Source organism: Archocentrus centrarchus, chromosome 1 (genome assembly GCF_007364275.1).
Source record: "Archocentrus centrarchus isolate MPI-CPG fArcCen1 chromosome 1, fArcCen1, whole genome shotgun sequence".
NCBI classification, from domain to species: Eukaryota; Metazoa; Chordata; class Actinopteri; order Cichliformes; family Cichlidae; genus Archocentrus; species Archocentrus centrarchus.
Genome location: NC_044346.1, coordinates 10288104 through 10294357, shown reverse-complemented (window position 1 = coordinate 10294357; position 6254 = coordinate 10288104).

Below are 6254 nucleotides of genomic sequence, written 5' to 3'. Positions count from 1 at the left end.
TCTCTGTGAGGCTGTACTCCTCTGGCAGATTGTTCACAGCCTTCTTGAACTCTTCGGTGAGAAGCGGTTCATTTGCTACGCGGTAACTAGACACAAAGAGACAGATTAGGGAATCATCTTAACAGAAGGTATAATCATTTTTATATAACAAACTTTGATTAAAGTTTTAAAATGTATGTGTTTTGTTTTCCCAGCCTACCTATAATGTTTGCAGGTGATGCCATGTACACTGAAGGTGTAGTCGTCCTCTTTGGCACTTTGTGTAGCAAACTTATAGACCTTGGAGCCTGTACCTCCCACAATCTGGTCATCAGACTCCAAATCATCCAAATTTAGGCCAACCTGATGGAAAAACTAATGAGCTGTTTGATGTTTAAAGCCTTTTAAAACTTGGCCTATAATCACTTCTTTATATTCTATGTTCTTTTGCTGGGATACTATATCCTGTTTGCCATAAAGTCCTGGTCAAATGATTAAAAAAAAAAAAAAAAGGTATTGTTATTAATTGTGCTTGATTTAGTGCTGTGCTGGTGATAAAAAAAAAAAAAAATCAACAAGCAGAGTTTCTTCTATCTATTATTGTAGCAATCTTATTGCTACAGTAATATTGTAATTTTGTGTCAATAGTGTTTGTGAAATGTTTCCTACCTTCATCAGTGAGCTGTGGATAGAATTTAAAGGAAAGAATCACTGTTACAATTCACCGTTCATTTCTTAAAAAGTTTATTAAAGTTTCTATTTACAGATGAACCGAAAATGTTGATGGAATTTTTAGCTGTTATGCTGCATTAAACATAATAACTATTAAACATAATAGCTATTTAGGATATAAATGAATCAAAATGTGTATTAAATGTTTAATAAATGTTAGCTGAAGCTGTGCTCTTTTCCCACAAGGCAGACAGATGAATGTTATGCTAAGGTTAGAGTGGGTAGTTAACTCTGTGGGACCACAGCATGCTGAGCTGTTAAATAAAATTGTATGATTTGTTTTAGAGCAGCAAATACAACATTTAACCTGCACTTGGTGCCAGCTTTTATGGTGAAACAGTGACTAAGAAGATCAAGAAGCAAGTCTGTGTCCTTGGAGATATTACATAAAGGACATGGGTGCTATAAGCCTTTTAGTAATATAATGTGGTATGATACTGTACCTAACAGATATGTGTACACTGCTGTCAACCTCAGTGTTGCATTGGCTGAATGCATGCCAGTCCACTACAGATACTGGCAGCTGAAAATAAAAGACAGAGCACCATGATTAACATGAACTCATAAGGTGTGTGTGTGTTACTGTTTTGCTCACGGCTCAGATTTTATTATTTTACCTTCTGCAGGGTGTTGCCTTGAAGGGGATTGGAACAGAGAGTACAGGTGCCATTTGGAGTGAGGTACTTGTTCACATCCACCACAAAAGCTCCTGTTTGACGCGCAGAGACCACATCAAATCCTGCACCCACCAGGCTGTGGCCCGGTACAAAGGGAGCAGACTCGCACTCACTCTGGGTCCCAGTCTGACAGGAGAGAACAGGGGAGTTGTACGACAGAAAGAAGAAGAGGCAAAGATAGAAAGGAGGCAGGGTTGAAAGGAAGAGCATGGCTTCAGTCAAAGAGACTGAAGTAGTTCACACAGAAGTGGGAGAGAGAAGGATATTCAGTTAGGTCCACATTTCTTTTTAGACAGTGAGAAATGTTTACTGACTTTAGCTGTTTACCAAAAAATGTCACAGTTATTTAATTAATATAGACTTAAGATTTGAAGGCCGGGCATAATTACACCCTGCAAACAATTTCACCCACAAGTTGGGGTGGAATTACAGTCATCTGGATGTTACTGTCCCTACTGATCTCATTAAAACTGTGATGCAAGATAATGTGTGTGAGAGGTGGGATCTAAGAGTAAGTAGGAGCAGCCTTTTCCCATTATAAGGACAGGTGTAAGCAATTAGTGTCTCTTCATTTCAGGCTTAAGCACTTGGTATAATTCCTTGGTGTAGTTCAGTTCAATTCAATTTTATTTATACAGTGCCAAATCACAACAAAGTCGCCTCAAGGCGCTTTATATTGTGAGGTAAAGACCCTAAAATAATTACAGCGAAAACCCAAAAGTCAAAACGACCCCCTATGAACAAGCATTTGGTGACAGTGGGAAGGAAAAAGTTCCTTTTAACAGGAAGAAACCTCCAGCAGAACCAGGCTCGGGGGGGGCAGTCATCTGCCGCAACTGGTTGGGGCTGAGGGGAGAGAGACAGGACAAAGAACACACCGTGGAAGAGAGCCAGAGATTAATAATAACTAATGATTAAATGCAGAGTGGGGTATAAACAGAGTGAAAAGGTGAATGAAAAGAAACACTCATAGGAACCTCCCAGCATCATAGGAACCTCCCAGCAGCCTAGGCTTATTGCAGCATAACTAAGGAATGTTCAGGGTCACCTGATCCAGCCCTAACTATAACCTTGATCATAAAGGAAAGTTTTAAGCCTAATCTTAAAAATAGAGAGGGTATCTGCCTCCTGAATCCAAATTCAGAACTGGTTCTACAGAAGAGGGGCCTGAAAGCTGAAGGCTCTGCCTCCCATTCTACTCTTAAGTATCTGAGGAACCACAAGTAAGCCAGCAGTCTGAGAGCGAAGTGCTCTATTAGAGTGATATGGTACTATGAGGCTGAGTTGTGAGTTGTGGTGGGACTGATCTTTCAAGCACAAATTTGGTTCTCTAGTTCCCCGCAAAACAGGTAGGCCACAGAAAATAATGTTTGTGAGTCATTGTGGAGCTGGTGTTGAGGGTTATGACAAAAGACTAATTTTTGATGATTCCTTTGGGAAGCTCATAGCAGACCCAGCCACTTCTTCTTGCATTACATTTAAAGCAATCTTGGGCCAGGTACTTTGAAGGAGTATAGTAAAGTAGGAAGGATATTCCATCTGTGGTACCTTATTGTTTGCTTATGCATTAAATATACTTTAAATGATAAAAAAAAAAAATCTGTTTTTACACTTATGGTTTTGTTTTATCATTAATGGTTTGACAACATTAGTTCTCTACGATAATGAAAGTTTGCAAACTGAATGCATGTCTGCAGCTCTTCCTGAATCTAGAAATTGGTTGCGTCAGCACCGTGTTGTCTGGGACAGAAAAAATAGCCAGAATCAAAGCCTTAAAAAAATGCTCTCTCTCCATAAAATTAATTCTACATCTCATCTATTAAAGTGCACTGCATGGTAACATTTCAAAAAGAGTTTCTGTCTGTTCCAAATGCCACTTTCAGTAATCCAAATCAAGCTGATCAGGATAAAGGATGAGCACAGCATATGTGGTAGCCATTCTTGTTTCCCGTGGAGTCACAGTCATTTTATGTTATGGGCCACATACAGGCCAAACTGATCTCAAGTGGGCTCAACCAGTAAATTCTTTGAATTAATCATTTATTTACAAAAGAAAAAATAATAATGAAAAACAGTCTCTTCTACCTTTATAGAAGTACATACTAAAATATTCACCTGAGGCACAGACAGAAGTTTAAAAAAAACAAACTGAAAAACCAACACAAAGTGAAAGATACTCCACTCTCTGAGAAAAGCAGACAACAGTTCATTTCTTTCTCAATAAGTAACACGTGGAAAAACACCTGGAGGAGAAATATGTGCAATTATAAATATCAGTTTTTCTGCATTCATTGAGTCCACTGTCATTACATACAGTTTGTCCAATAAATATTTGGACAAAAACATCATTTTTATTTTGTCTCTGCACTTGTTGTATTGTCTTGCTTCAGCTCTCAGTTTGTCCTATTGGTTGAAAGTGAAAAATCTTATAATGACCAGAATAGTTTGTGGTGTGCTCCTCCTTGTTGCTGCTATTAGATAACATGGAAGGCTTATGTGTGCAAGAAGGACTATGAAATGCAGGGAAGTGGACTCTGTAGTTTGAAACAGTTGGAATTCTTCCAAATGATATCCACTACTATAGGCAACATAGATAGGTTATAGTGATGTACTTCATCATATGGGTTCAAAGACCCACGAGGTGATAACAAGAAATCAAGAAACCTTGCTCAGACTTTGCCCAGACCTGTGATACTAGGGCAGGGATCCTCAAATCCAGGCCTCAAGGGCCAGTGTCCTGCAGCTTTTAGATGGGCCCCTGATCCAACACACCTGAATCAAATTGCTGAATTACCTCCTCAGTATGCAGTTAAGTTCTCCTGAGTCCTGCTAATGACTTCTATATTTGACTCAGGTGTGCTAAAGCAGAGACACATCTAAATGTTGCAGGACACCGGCCCTGGAGGCCTGGATTTAAGGATCCCTGTACTAGGGTTTCACCTGGAGCCAGGCCAGGGGGAGGGGCTCTTTGGAGAGCTCCTGGTGGCCATAACACATGGGCCCTGGACGGGCTCAGCCTGAACAAGGCACACGAGTTTGGCCTCCTGTAGACCCACCACAGGGGGACCAGTAGGGGTCCAGTGCTTTTGCGTTAGACAGAGTCCTTGGTGAACCGATGTGCAGGTTGCTGAAACTAGTATTTGGGAGATGGAATGTCCACCTCTCTGGTGTAAAGGAGCCAAAGCTAATGCATAACACTGAGAGATACTAGATACAGTCAGTTCACCTCAGTGCACTCAAAGTGGTTGTTGTTGGGTTTTTTTTATTTTGGTGACTGGGTTTCTGCTGCTCAGTAGTTTAGCGTCTCCTCTGTAATTTTTTTGTTTCATAAAAATTTCCGTGGGTGATGAGACTGGACTATTGACAGGTCCATTTAAAACCCTGACTCTTTTATGAAATCCTATGGTGTTGTAATCGATTGGTTCAGACTATTCTCACATTACAGCTAAAGTACAAATAGCAAAACTGTATCAGTTAGTGGTGACTCAAACAGTGCATGCCAGAATCAAAACACTTGGCCTAAAAGCAAGGTTAGGCCAAGTTGACGTACAATCAGCTGAGAGGTAAGGTTGCAGCACTGGCTAACAGATCAAATGGAGCGTGGCAAAAGCTTTTGTGGATTGAGGGATTTGGCTGAGGTGTGGTCCGCTGGTGGTCCAAGTCCAACAACCCACAACTAAGCCTGAAATGCACCCAAATGCCAGACTCTGCTCACTAGCAGTTCTGACAGTTGGCAAAATAACCTTATTCAGTTAAATTCCTAAAATAATTCTCAATCTCAATTTTTCAATAACTTTTACTGTGTTGATGCACACGTCTTAACATTTCTCAAAGGTGTCGCTTCTTAGATTTTTCTCTTAAATATAAAATGACCTGGATCACTGAGAATGATTCCATGAACAATCAATTAAAGTGGAATATAATATTATTATATCTGTTATTTTATAGATCTATTTATATAGATCAGTTGTGATTGCAACCAGAATTGCTGAAAATGTAAGAAAGGTCTTTCATCTCTTTCATTTGCTCTTTTTAAACAGTTTTTCATTTAAAAATAGGACACATGCAACCTTATTTTTTTCAAACTGGCCACCATAAATAATAATAATGAAAATAATAGAAATAAAGAAATAATAATAAATACACCTGGAATGTTTTAACATGTACAAGTTCGTTGGTTGATAGAATAATTTATATTTATGGAAGCAATTTATAATCTTATTAACCTGTCAACACCAGGGTTATAATAGTTTTGGATTTTACATTATCGTTTAGTTTTAGTTAGTTTTTACTTTTTTTCCTTTAATTCAGTTAGTTTTAATTAGTTTTCAGAGTGGTTTTGCTCCTATTTATTAGTTTTTATTTTTGGTTTATTGCTTAGTTTTAGTTTAGTTTCAGTATTAGTTTTTCATACTTTGTCAGGTGCAAGATTCAAATTACAAGAGTGACTATTGTGTAATAAAAATTATTGTGTAATAAAAACCAAAGATACGTTTAAAGAAATATATTCAACAACCAACTGTTCACAAGACAGCAGCACTAAGTGTTAAATGTGTGTAATATTAAGGACACACATAAACATCAACAGGGAGAAACAAAGAAAAACATGAACTCCCAAACTCAATAAATTCTACAATAAACTCCCAATAAAGTTCAGCGTCAGTGCAGCAGATCAACAACAGCTTCTGTTTTGGAGCTAGCTCGGTTAGATGCTCGATATGTGGCCGACCTCATGTCACATTTCTGCTTGTGTAGCTGGATTGTGTGTGTTAATTACCTTACGGTCGTGTGCTGGTGTTTTATATGCGGTGCCGGCTGGGACTTCTTTTGGTCCTCGCTCTTTGTGCTCAGTTTTTTTGGCTGCAA